The following is a 13,203-nucleotide window of genomic DNA, read 5'->3' as shown; positions in this document are numbered from 1 at the left end:
CCGGGGCCTTCCCGGCTGCCCTTTGTCGTCTACCCATTTTCTTTCTTTTTTGCAATTTCCCCCCTCCCATTTTCTTTCTTTTTTTGCAATTTTTTCCTTCCCCCCCCCCCGGCCACCTGTTGGTTGGAGGGCCACTGAAAGGGGCTGGCCGGGCTGGATTCGCCTCCTCTGCAAAGAGATTTGTCCTGCCACCCCCCACCAGCAAAATCCCCCTTTCCCCAGCTCAGATGGCTACTCAGATGTACTCCCCAGCCTGGCTACTCAGATGTAAGCCCGCGGGTGTAAGCCCTCGAGGGGGGGGAATTGCAAGTTGTAAACAGCTGGGGTGGGAGGCAGGGAAACGTGCTGGAGGTTTTTGCTCGGTGCCTCTCTCTCTCTCTCTGCCTTCTCCACTCCAAAGCGGCCACTGTCTCAAAAAAGAGTTCGGCTTTATCGAGGCGGAAAAGTTTCTTCCACAGTGCTTTTTGTGTGTGTGTGTGTGAAATTTTGCACCGGGGAGTACTAACGTCTGGTTGCAGTCTTTATTTCCCAGAAATGTTTGCATTGGGGGTCTGTCGACTCGCAACACAATGGCATGTGTGTGTCCCCCCCTCCCGAATGAAAAATACTTTTTCAGGCACGTGATCTGTGCGTGCGTGTGTGTGTGTTTGTGAGTCTTTTGTGTGGGCTGTTTTGGTGCCCCGAAGGACGTGTCCTTGCGCTGGAGTTTTGCGTCAGGGATTCCTGCGAAGCTCGCAGACCGGGGCAGGTTTGGGAAGCCTTGAAATACAGGCTCCCTGAGCGACTCCCTCTGAATCAGCTGCTTGCCTTCCGAAAGCTCTCTCGGGTGGAGGGACCCGCCTGCTGCTCACCTGTTCTGTGGGCGTGTTCTGTGGCACAGGTGTACGCGACGGGGCGTGGACCCTGACCTCTTTCAGCTACCTGCACAATCCCAGCCTCTGTTTTTCCCCTGGGGGGAAAGGGGGTGGAACTTGGCAGCATTCAACAGGTTTCCTCCTGACTCACAGAAACTGGGGAGGGGGGGATTCTCTTGTTTTGGAGGCAGACAACTTTTGGATTCTCTCGTCCTTTCTCCAAGCACCTCTCCCAGACGGCTCTCCTCGATTGCTGTGGGATTTCTTCGTGCCTCTGATGCTTTAAAGGCGACCGGGGCGAAGGCTCTGCTCTCCAGCGAAACTTGAGGGCAGTTTCGGTCTGATGTCATCGCTTGGTATGTGCTTACACCTGAACCCTCTTCCTCCGGTACCGCACTAATGCAGTGGCGCTTGCCACTTGGCCGAGAGCCTTGGCACTGTGCTTGGTATCTGCTTGGCTTAGTGGATCCTCGTTCTCTAAGTATCGGGCCGAAAGTTTTATTTTTAAACCTTCCCTTAATGGCTTTCCGTTTGGTCTCCTGTTTGCGAAGAACGTGATTCCCGAGACAGGCAGAAACGTTGGCAGGTTGTTCTTTTTAATCTTCGCCGTTCGAGAAACTGAGTTCAGAGGGACGTTTCGGTTTTCTACGTTATTATGCCAGCCAGGCGCTTTGTTGACCTAAGTGAAACCGAGTATTGCCGTCTGTGGGGAACGAGGAATTATATTACGTCGTGGTGGGAGAGAAGCAGGACTCCAGAGAGAATTCTGAATGCTTAAAAGTATATTTGATGCTTGAGGCTTTGAAATACTTCTCAGCTTTTGCACCCCTTAGAACCGGTGTTCCCTCTAAGCTGAGTTAGTGTGAGCTAGCTAACAGTTTTTTAGCCTCCAGCTTACACATTTTTGCCTTGGCTCAGGAAGGATGGCTCCCCAGAGCAAACTAATTTATGCAGCGGCCAAATTTCTCACTCACAACTTTAACGCCAGTAGCTCACAAAGCAGAATTTTTGCTCACATGACTCCACATCTTAGAGGGGACATTGCTTAGAACGTCGCTTGCATTTCGGTAATAGGGTGACATTATTTCCAGCGCTCTCCGCTTTAGGTGTTGCCGTGGGTGGGGTGGTCTCACCCTGTTTGGGACTCATTGTTCTGTAGTAAAGGAATGTTCCTGGCACTTCCTGTTTTTCATTGTGGGATTAGGGAATAGGCTTCCCTGGAACAGGCCTGCTGACTTCAAAGCCACAAGTTAAAAAAATCCGCAAGGGGTGAAGAGCAGTGCGTTCCCTCTAAACCGAGTTAGTGTGACCTAGCTCACAGTTTTTAAGCCTCTGGCTCAGGAAGGAGGGCTCCAGAGCAACCTAATTGATGCAGCAGCCAAATCGCTCACTCACAACCGTAATGCCAGTCGCTCACAAAGCAGAATTTTTGCTCACAAGACCCCACAGCCTAGAGGGCGCATTGAGCAAAGGGTAACTCAAGACAGTCGGAGACTAGTAGAGACTCCATTACAAACAGGGAGAGGTCCTACGGCTGTATCACCCAGCGCTGAGAAGTGGCACGCGCGGCTCACAAACCAAACAGCACAGATTTAAAAAGAATATCAGACAAAGTATTTTATCTTCAGTCTTATCCAGCATTACGGATTTTCCTGATGCATGTCAACTGTTGTTTCTACTTAACAACACTGACAACACGATAACTGCTTCAGTGGCAAAATTGTTACACGTTGCCGTTTTTATACGAAGCAATATACTGTAACCTTGGGATATTTTAATTCGCGATCCGTTTTATGCTTAGTCCTTTTACGTATTTGCTCAGTGTTCTCCCTTTTATAAGGACAATAAAGGGATGATGATGATTTAAAAAGCTAAGCAAAGAAAGTTGATAAGATGGAAGGATTAATCGTCCGGGCAAAGAGACGGCCGTACTGTTCTCCATAACTGTTTGTCAGTGCAGTCCTAAGTGCGTCTACTCAGAATCCTACTCAAGTCTGTTCAATGGGCCTTGCTCCCAGGAGGAAAGTATATTTAAGTTACCACCCTGTGGATGTGTGTGTCCCCCAGTAGAGTATTTTTATTTATTTATATCCCGCCCTCCCTTTAACGGGTTCAGGGCAGGTTCCAACGGTATAAAATACAATACAATTAAAACCATGAAAACACAGTATAAAATAACATAATTCGTATGTGCCATAGAACTCTAGTAGAAACCAGGTACCTCGGTGGTTGTTGGCAGTCTTCCCTCTAAGCTGAGTTAGTGTGAGCTAGCTCACAGTTTTTTAGCCTCCGGCTTACACATTTTTGCCTTAGCTCAGGAAGGATGGCTCCAGAGCCAAACTAATTTATGCAGTAGCCAAATCGCTCGCTCACAGCTTTAATACCGGCAGCTCACAAAGTAGAATTTTTGCTCACAAGACTCCACAGCTTAGAGGGAACATTGGTTGTTAGTATTAGAAATTAAGTTTTTGTCTTAGAGATCTTTAAAATTTAGGATCTCAAGGACCCGGGTTACAGATGGGGGTGACCCAAGGAGGCGGACGCCTGCTGCTTCAACCAAAAGCCTGGTGGAAGAGCTCCGTCTTGCAGACCCTGCAGAATTGTAATAAATCCCGCAGGGCCCTGATCTCACACGGGAGCTCATTCCACCAGGCAGGGGACCACTGGTTGAGGCAGGTCGGACGTCCCTGGGTCTGGGGACCACCAGAAAATGGTGGTTGGGCGGACCTTACTGCTCTGCGGGGCTCATATGGGGAGAGGTGGTCTTGAAGGTATGCAAAAAAAAATATGCAAAAAGTCCTGGAGGTTTGAGAAAATAGGGGAGGCACATACCTGCAGTTCACCGCTGTTGGGCACTGACTTTTGAATCAGTGCCCGCTTTCGTATGCTAACATGGGAAGGAGTCCTGTGTTCATGTGTTCCCTATTTTCCCCTTCTCCTACACACACCGTATGCTCCAGTGCAGTTCTGGGTAAGCACAACCCACCGTCCTGCCGTGACATTCGCCCTGTCAAACCGTGGCCTGCATCCATCCTCTAACCTGAGATTACAAACCACAGTTTGAAGATCAAAGGCAGCCTGTTTGCGGTTCTGGTTTTGAGGGTGAACCACGAACCCCCTCGCTTGCGGGGGCGGCAGCCAACTCTGCTTCTGCCAAGATGGAAGGGTCCAATGGAGGGGAAGGGCAACTGAGTTGCCTCCGTGGTGTCCGTGGGAACCAGCTCAGTGACTCTGTGAATATTCCCATGTCGGGCGGCACCAAAAATAGATGGGAGGGGTGCTTTGTTTTCAAAAGTAAAGGGTATCCCAAAAAGGGGAGGGGCTGTGGCTCAGTGGAAGAGCCCCTGCTTGGCATGCAGAAGGTCCCAGGTTCAATCCCTAGCATCCCCTGTTTAAAAGGACTGGGCGGTAAGTGATGTGAAAGACCTCTGTACCCGAGACCCTGGAGAGCTGCTGCCAGTCTGAGTAGACAATACTGACCTTGGTGGACCGATTCCCTGATTCAGTATGTGGCAGTTTCCCGTGCGTACCGAAGAAACCGTCCGACTAGATCTAGCCCTTCCCTTCCCGCTTCAATTTTTGTTTTAACAATAGTTGTGACCTCAAGAGCGTTTTCCTCTTTGTATATTGTTGCCCTATAACTGTTGGTCCACGTAGAGAGAGAAAAAAACACTTTCTTTTTCTCTCTTTTGTTTAAGTGACAGTCGCTGTATTCTTGCTTCGTCCTCCCGTGCTAGAAAAAAAACTTCTGTGCTCTCCTCGGAGCGGGTTTCTGGGTCTGATGACACAGCTCTGAGCGTGTGGAATACAAAAGGATGCATACATCACGGTGGGAACTGAGCCCAAGTAGCTGATAATTTATTGGCCTTGGGAAAGGAGGAGTTGAGAAGTCTCCTCCCGCCCAATGTGTCTGCGGACAGAAAGCAGCAGGCATGTTCTGGTGTTGTGGAGACTTTAGAATAAATCTAGTGTTCTTGTCTTAATGGAGAATCTATGTATTTTGAGCATACTGTGGAAATAACAGCTGAACTTGGCTTCTTTTTTTTAACACACAGTAAGGCTGTGGCACTGTAAACATAATTAACGTACAGACAAAGCTGGAAGGGGTATCCCCAGTGGTCATCTAGTCCAACCCTCTGGACAGTGCAGGAAATTCACAGCTACCTCCTGCAAAAATGCTCCAGGATTCCTGGAATAATCTGGGCTGGGGGAGAGTTCCTTCCTGACCCCAAAGTGGCGACCAGCATTGCCCTGGGCATATAAGAAAGGACCCCGAGAGCCGAGCACTGGCTCATCCCTTCCCGCCCACCCTCTCCTGATCTGCCTAAATTCATAGTGAGTCATTGAATCAGACAGTTTGGTGTAGTGGTTAGGAGTGCAGACTCTAGTCTGGGAGAACCAGGTTTGATTCCCCACTCCTCCACATTCAGCCAGCTGCTGGTGTGACCTTGGGTCAGTCACAAGTTCCTTCAGAGCTGTTCTCTCAGGAGCAGTCCTCGAAAGAGCTCTCTCAGCCCCACCTACCTCACAAGCGTGTCTGTTGTGGGGAAGGGAAAGGAGTTTGTAAGACGCTCTGAGACTCCTTCGGGTAGTGAAGGGCGGGGTAGAAATCCAATCTTTTCTTCTTCATTGCTGTCAGATGGCCGTCTAGCCTCTCCTTAACACCTCCAAAGGAGGAGAGCTTGTCACCCTTAAAGCTGTTCCTTTGAATCTCTTGATGTCGAATTCTTATGGTTGGATCTGGTGTAGGCATTAAAATGGCATTGATAGGGCTAGAACGGATGGCATTTCTAACCATCCTTGGGTCGGTGTTCTTAGAGAGAGAAACGGACACACAAGGAATTCACTACCTCAATAAGTAAAACCCGTTTTCTTCTTAAGAGCCAGTTTGGTGCAGTGGTTAAGTGCACGGACTCTAACCTGGGAGAACCGGGTTTGATTCCCCACTCCTCCACTTGCACCCGCTGGATGACCTTGGGGAAGCCATAGTTCTCTCAGAGCTGTTCTTGAAAAAGAGTGGTTTCTGTCAGAGCTATCTCAGTCCCACCTACCTCACAGGATGTCTGTTGTGGGGAGGGGAAGGGAAAGGAGTTTGTAAGCCGCTCTGAGTGAAGGGTGGGGTATAAATCCAATCTCCTCCTCCTCCTTCCTTTGCTTGCCTTGACAGTCATTGGTCCACACGCTGCATATCTCTGTTAAATTAGCTTTTATCTGGCATTGTTGCGGGAGAGTTTCCTGCTGCTTGATAAACTGAGAGCTTGTCTTTAATGTAATTGGCAGGTTTCTTGTTTTCCTCACAGTCTCTTCCATTGTGTCCTAATCTCGCTGTACCTGCAAGGGCTGGATTTGAAGCCAGCGAATGGCTGCTTCGTTTCATTCCCAATTATACGTACAGCTTTAGGTCAGGAGTTCACCACCAGCCTTGCTTATTAGTAGAGTGAAGGTCTGATGGACGACTTTGTCATTGTGCCTGTGAGATGCAGCTGTTGGTCTGCTCTGAAAAACCGAGCTCAGAATTGCAATGCTTTGGGTGGTTTTTGTGTGTGTGTGTGTGTTTGCCCTTTTAAAAAACCACATGGACACACGACACTGCCATCTACCAAGTGAGAACATTGGTCTGTGACAGTCATTATTTCGTGTGTGTGTGCACCTGAAAGTCATGGCAACCTCTGGTGACTGACCCCTATTGGGAGCCTGGAGGATATTCAGAGAGGTGGCTGAATAAAGCCTGCCCCCACTCCTGGTATTCCAAGGAGGTCTCACATCCAAGTACTTGCCAGAATCACAACCCGAGATCATGCTTGCCTGAGCTATCTAGGTCAGGGCTGACAGTATTGAATTGTAACTGACAATGAAGCTAAATTGCAACTGATCGTGGAGCTCAAGACAAGGTATCCTCCTGGACTGAATCGAGACCCAGGCTTCCTGTCTCATTGCCAGTGCTGATTTCTCCACGCCCTAACTACCCCTCTGCATATCACACCTAATCCAGCCATGCTTGCTGTTGTCATTCGGCCTCTGAAATCACTCCACTCCCCATAGTATCAGGACAGATGGAATCACATTCTAGCGAAATCTGAAGAAGCGAGCTGTGACTCACGACCGCTCCGACCCTGCCACAAATTTTGTTAGTCTTTAAGGTGCTACTGGACTCTTTTTACTAGTATTGTGTGCACTTATTAGAGTGGCTCCAACTGTCCTCCAAGGAGCCTCTCTCCAGCTTACGTAGCTCTTCCTTCAATGGGAGAACCACTTAATATGGAGAAAGGCGTCATCCTTGCTCAACGGAGTGATAGGATAGGGGTAGGACCCACCCCACTGGCAGGAGCTCTTCAGGGTCTCAGGCAGAGGTCTTTCACATCACCTGCCACCTAACCCTTTTAACTAGAAGCGTTAGGGATGGAACCTGGAACCTTCTGCATGCCAAGCAGATACTCTACCCCTGATCCATGGCCTCCGCCATGGAACCCGTGAGTTGCTACTTTTGGAAATGCCACGTGGGATCCGAGCAGGTCTCTAGACTCTTAACTAACCGTGCTCAAGGATTTTGTGCAGAGGTGTCGAACTCATTCATTATGAGAGCCAGATCTTACACAAATGGAACTTTGTCGGGCTGGGCCATATGTGCCTTAAACGTAATGCCGGGTACTGGAGAGCAATGCTCCCTCTAAGCTGTGGAGTCTCGTGAGCAAAAATTCTACTTTGTGAGCTGCTGGCATTAAAGCTGTGCGCAAGCAGTTTGGCTACTGCATAAGTTAGTCTGCTCTGGAGCCACCCTTCCTGAGCTAAGACAAAAGTGCATGAGCCGGAGGCTAAAAAACTGTCAGAGTAACTCAGCTTAGAGGGAACACTGCCAGAGAGAGAGACATATAAACTGAGGGCCAGTTTTGTGTAGTGGTTAAGTGCACGGACTCTAACCTGGGAGAACCGGGTTTGATTCCCCACTCATCCACATGCAGCTGCTGGTGTGACCTTGGGTCAGTTACAAGTTCTTTCAAAGCTGTTCTCTCAAGGGCAGTTCTCAAAAGAGCTCTCTCAGCACCCCACCAACCTCACATGGGGAGGGGAAGGGAAAGGAGATTGTAAGCCACTCTGAAAGTCCGAGTGAAAGCCATAGTTCTGTCAGAGCTGTTCTTGAAAAAGAGCAGTTTCTGTCAAGAGCTCTCTCAGCTCCCCACCTACCTCACAGGGTGTCTGTTGTGGGGAGGGGAAGGGAAAGGAGTTTGTGAGCCGCTCTGAGACTCCTTTGGGTAGTGAAGGACGGGGTATAAATCCAATCTCTTCTTCTTTTACCTCACAGGGTGTCTGTTGTGGGGAGGGGAAGCTGCTCTGAGACTCCTTTGGGTTGTGAAGGGTGGGATACAAATCCAATCTCTTCTTCTTCTTCCTCCAAAAGTGGTGGGCTCTCCTTCTTGGGAGGTTTTCAAACAGAGACTCGATGGCCACCTGACAGCAATGCTGATTCTGTGAACTTGGGCAGATCATGAGAGGAAGGGCAGGAAGGGTTGCCTTAGTGCTTAGTTCTTGTGGCCCTTTCATACACACCCAGGGAAATGCTGATCACCACTTTGGGGTCAGGAAGCAATCCTGGAGGTTTTTTGTCAACTTCTGGGCGTGGAACACTGCGGGTGTGGAGCGGGGAAGTATTTGTGAATTCCCTGCATTGTGCAGGGGGTTGGAGTAGATGACCATTGAGGTCCCTTCCGACTCTATGATGATTCTCAGAAGAAGGCGTTTGTACCCAAGTCTTTGGGTGGCAGCTGTGGGGTACCTGAATGGAGCAACCTGGACTGCTGGTTCTTGCCTTACCTGTTCTGTGACCTTGTAGCGCCGGGTTTCATTATGAATATTTCAGGGCGGTGTGCTCAGAGATTTATTAATCTCTGCTAACTCCTTTGTCTTACTGTAACCAGCGCCTCCCTGTTTAGAATGTTTCAGAGCTCTTCGTTATGGGACTCTTGATTCGTAGGTAGGGTGTCCTGAAGACAGCAAAGGAGGGAAATGCTGAGGAAAGAGTCCCCTTCGTTTTTCTCTCTCCTCCCATCCATTCATGTGCCCTGTAATAACACAGGCCTTGGGTGTGGGATATCTCCAGATGACTGCAGAAGGCTAAGAAAAGTGTCCTTTTAGGCCAAATGAGAGGCTTGGGATGCAACGGTAAGGCCTCGCTTGGAAAGCAGTCCTCGACAGCAGCCATTTTGGCACCAGAAGTCTTAAACAAAGAGAGAGCTACTGTGAGACAATAGATTATGATGTGGCTTCTTGTGACTTCTTCGTTGTTGTTCTTGTTCGGTCGCACCGTGGAGTCCGACTCTTCACGACCCATTGGACCACATCACGCCAGGCCCTCCGGTCTTCTGACTTCTTACTGATCATCAATGCTCCCTCTAAGCCATGGAGTCTTGTGAGCAAAAACTCTACTTTGTGAGCTGCTGGCATCAGAGCTGTGAGCGAGCGGTTTGGCTGCTGCATGAATTAGTTTGCCCTGCAGCCACCCTTCCGGAGCGGAAACAAAAAATGTGTGAGCCGGAGGCTAAAGAACTTGTGAGCTAGCTCACACTCACTCAGCTTAGAGGGAACATTGCTGATCATTATCCCGTGCAGCTATTTCCTCAGCCTATCAGATGCTGGGCTACGAGGTTGTGTACTCTTGGGTGGAGTGTCGAATGGGTTGGATCCTCATTAGGTGATAGATTTTAGGTAATGGATTATTCCTTCTTCTTTTTTTTTGTGGGGACCACTTTAAGACCAAAAGAAGACTTAATACATAAACTACTAGAAATAGCGGAAATGGATAGGCTAAACGTTGTATTACAAGATAAAGATGACAACTTGTACCTTAAGCGTTGGTCCGAAGTGTATAGATGGTTGAGTAACAATGTGGTTCTAGACTTGAAAGTATATATAATGTAATATGTCAATTTGCTATGTTATTATAACTTTATAAATATATATTTTTTTTTTACACAAAGGCCAAAATCGGTATCTTATCAGTTTAACTGGCAATGTATTCATATTTAAGAACCTTTGTATTGGAGTTGGAAAGTACAGAGATTCAGTTTGTGAGGCCATCATGACGTAACACATTTTTAAGAGGAGGAGATTGGATTTATACCCCGCCCATCAGTCGGCATCTCAGAACGGCTTACAGTCTCGTTTCCCTCCCCCTCCCCACAACAGACACCCTGTGAGGTCGGTGGGGCTGAGAGAGCTCTTTCGAGGAGTGCTCTTGAGACAGCAGCTCCAAGATAACTTTGTCTGACCCAAGGTCACACCAGCAGCTTTGTTAAGTAGAACAACGTTTGAGTCCAGTGGCACCTTTAAGACCAACAGAGTTTTATTCAAGGAATACTTTTTGTGTGCATGCACGCTTCCTCAGATACGATGAAATGGAAGTTAACAGTCCACCCATATGGGTAGAGGGTGAGCAGTAAATTAGTGTACAACATAATGAAGATGTTTTAACAGATTCAAGGATCAAACAGGCATAACAAGCTTAGTTTATATGGTCACCATATGTTTGGGTTTAATTTCGGGGAAAACATTGTGAAGGAAATAAATATGTCAAAATTGGAGATTGATGGGCAGATGTATCTGAATTATGGGATGCTGAGAGTAATTAGCTGAGACCCTGCTATGACGCTCCATCTGTCTCCTCTCAAGCATGGAGGTGATCTTACAGCATCTTCTGCTTTGAAGCTGTGTAGAGTTCTCAGTGTTCCCTCTAAGCTGAGTTAGTATGAGTCAGCTCACAGTTTTTTAGCCTCCAGCTCACAGATTTTTGTCTTAGCTCAGGAAGCAAACTAAGCTCCAGAGCAAACTAAGTTATGCAGTGACCAGATTGCTCACTCACAACTTTAATGCCAGTCGCTCGCAAAGTAGGACTTTTGCTCACAAGACTCCACTGCGTCCTGCCCCCAGACCAGAGGAATACATTCCAATCTCCCCTTTCAAATTACACCACATTCTACTCTTCATTACTTTACAAACTGCTGTGCTAATCTCCTGTTGCTCAACCAGGTTGGAATTTCCTAGTGGATTTCAAAACATGTAAGTCTTCCTTTTCATGGGAACGCATTTATTTTAAATTTTGCCCTAGAAGGAGAGTTCTACATATTTGTGATCTTGGTCATATTGCTAATCAGGATGATTCGCTTTTCTGGAGTATGACTGGCTTTCCCGGAGTGCTTTGTAATTCTGATCTTTCATATGAATTTCCCCGGAACTCATTTCGGCCCTCATAATAGCTGGAGGGATAGCAGGATTTCCATGGAGTCCTTGGGAAATATATTTTGTCGAGTTAGCTGACGTGATTGTGACTTATAAAACAAAGGGAACTAAAGCAGCGACTGAAAGCGGCTAGTGATGGGGAAACTGTGCTTGAGTCGCTTATGTAAAACTGGATTCGGTTTAATACTTTACTCTTTCGCGCTGTTGATAAGGTATCCCGGCAGTGTCATGTTTGTTCTTGTGATGAGAAGACCCGTTAAGTGTGCAGACTCTAATCTGGGAGAACCGGGTTTGATTCCCCACTCCTCCACATACAGCTAGCTGCTGGAGTGACCTTGGGTCAGTCACAAGTTCTCTTGGAGCTGTCCTCTCAATAGCAGTCCTTGAAAGAGCTCTCTCAGCCCCACCTACGTTACAGGGTGTCTGTTGTGGGGAGGGGAAGGGAAAGGAGATTGTAAGACGTTCTGAGACTCTGAGTGAAGGGTCAGGTATTAATCCAGTCTCCTCCTCCTCCTCATTCTTTCAGAGCTACTTGTGATGAGGGGGCCGTAGAGCTGCTGGTTACACAGAACAACTAGATTCGGGTCCAGTAGCAATTTGGAGGCCCACAAGATTTGGGGAGTATGGGCAATTTGGAGGCCCACAGGATTTGGGGACTATGGGCAGTTTGGAGGCCCATGAGATTTGGGGACTATGGGCAGTTTGGAGGCCCACAAGATTTGGGGACTATGGGCAATTTGGAGGCCCACAAGATTTGGGGACTATGGGCAATTTGGAGGCCCACAAGATTTGGGGACTATGGGCAATTTGGAGGCCCACAAGATTTGGGGACTATGGGCAATTTGGAGGCCCACAAGATTTGGGGACTATGGGCAATTTGGAGGCCCACAAGATTTGGGGACTATGGGCAATTTGGAGGCCCACAAGATTTGGGGACTATGGGCAATTTGGAGGCCCACAAGATTTGGGGTGCCAACGTTCCCTGGAGTCCTGAAGGGAGCTTTGACTCTTAAAAGCTTGTACCCTGAAAACCGTGTTGGTCTCTTAAGGTGCTGCTGGATTTGAATACAGTTGCTCTGGTGCAGACCAGAACGGCTACTCTTTGAAACTGGTTACAGAGAGGGAATGTACAGTGTGCAAAACCAATGGGAACATCCAGGGGAAGTGCTAGCGAGCAGTGCTCCCTCTAAGATGTGGACCCTTGTGAGCAAAAATTGCACTTAGTAAGCTACTGGCATTAAAGTTGTGAGCGAGGGATTTGGCTACTGCATACGTTAGTTTGCTCTGGAGCCCTCCTTCCTGAGCTAAGACAAAAAGTGTGTCAGCCAGAGGCTAAGAAACTGTGAGCTGGCTCACACTCACTTAGCGTAGAGGGAACACTGCTAGCGAGACTCTGGTGGAATTGGGCTGAAGAGCTGATTAGTGTATGCGCCAGAAGGGGGGATAAGACTTGTGGATCATTGGTGCAGAAGTGTTAGTAGAAAATAAGGGAGAAGAAGAGATTGGCTCTATACCCCGCCCTTCACTACCCGAAGGAGTCTCAGAGCGGCTTACCATCTCCTTTCCCTTCCCCAATAGACACCCTGTGAGGTAGATGGGGCTCTCTCTCGAGAACTGCTCTTGAGAGGACAGCTCTGGGAGAACTTATGACTGACCCAAGGTCACCCAGCTGGCTGCATCTGCAGGAGTGGGGAATCAAACCCGGTTCTCCAAGTTTAGAGTTTACGCTCCCTAACCACTACACCAAACTGCCAGCCCTGAGGTGCTCAAGGGTAGGTAATGAAGGACACGACCAGGGCAAGGAAGCAAGAAAAAGAAGAGTCATCCAAGGTTACTAAGGAAAGGTGGACATAGAGATGGGGTATGTTGGCCCATTCCTCCCTTTCCACAATTGGCAATAAATGCACAGTCCCTTCTATGCTTCCTTCATTCTCCTTCCAAGGGCTTTCCTCTCTTTTCGCCACACGGAAGGGTCCGGCGAGGTGAGGCCTGCCAACATCGGCCGGTCTGCCCTCCGCTCCGTGTTTTAAGGCGATCCAAGCCAAGCGTACCGTTTAGAAGGACGGTTTTCTCGTTGGTGTCTCCAAGGACTCTCTCCGGGGGGGTCGCGTCTATGTTT

The 13,203-nt window shown here is 48.4% G+C and overlaps 1 protein-coding gene across 1 annotated transcript in view; it reads left to right on the top strand.

Moving 5' to 3' along the window:
• The first annotated feature begins 1,097 nt into the window (after nt 1–1,097).
• Nucleotides 1,098–13,203, top strand: part of TJP1 (tight junction protein 1) — a 189,134-nt gene continuing 177,028 nt past the window's right edge. Inside the window, exon 1 of the mRNA XM_015419498.1 lies at nt 1,098–1,210. The gene's annotated coding sequence lies outside the window, so the exon portion shown is untranslated. The remainder of the gene's footprint in view (nt 1,211–13,203) is intronic.

Source organism: Gekko japonicus, unplaced genomic scaffold (genome assembly GCF_001447785.1).
Source record: "Gekko japonicus isolate JY-2015 unplaced genomic scaffold, Gekko_japonicus_V1.1 scaffold653, whole genome shotgun sequence".
Classification (NCBI taxonomy): Eukaryota; Metazoa; Chordata; class Lepidosauria; order Squamata; family Gekkonidae; genus Gekko; species Gekko japonicus.
Note: the sequence above shows the minus strand (reverse complement) of the source record. Positions and strands in the feature narration are given on the sequence as shown.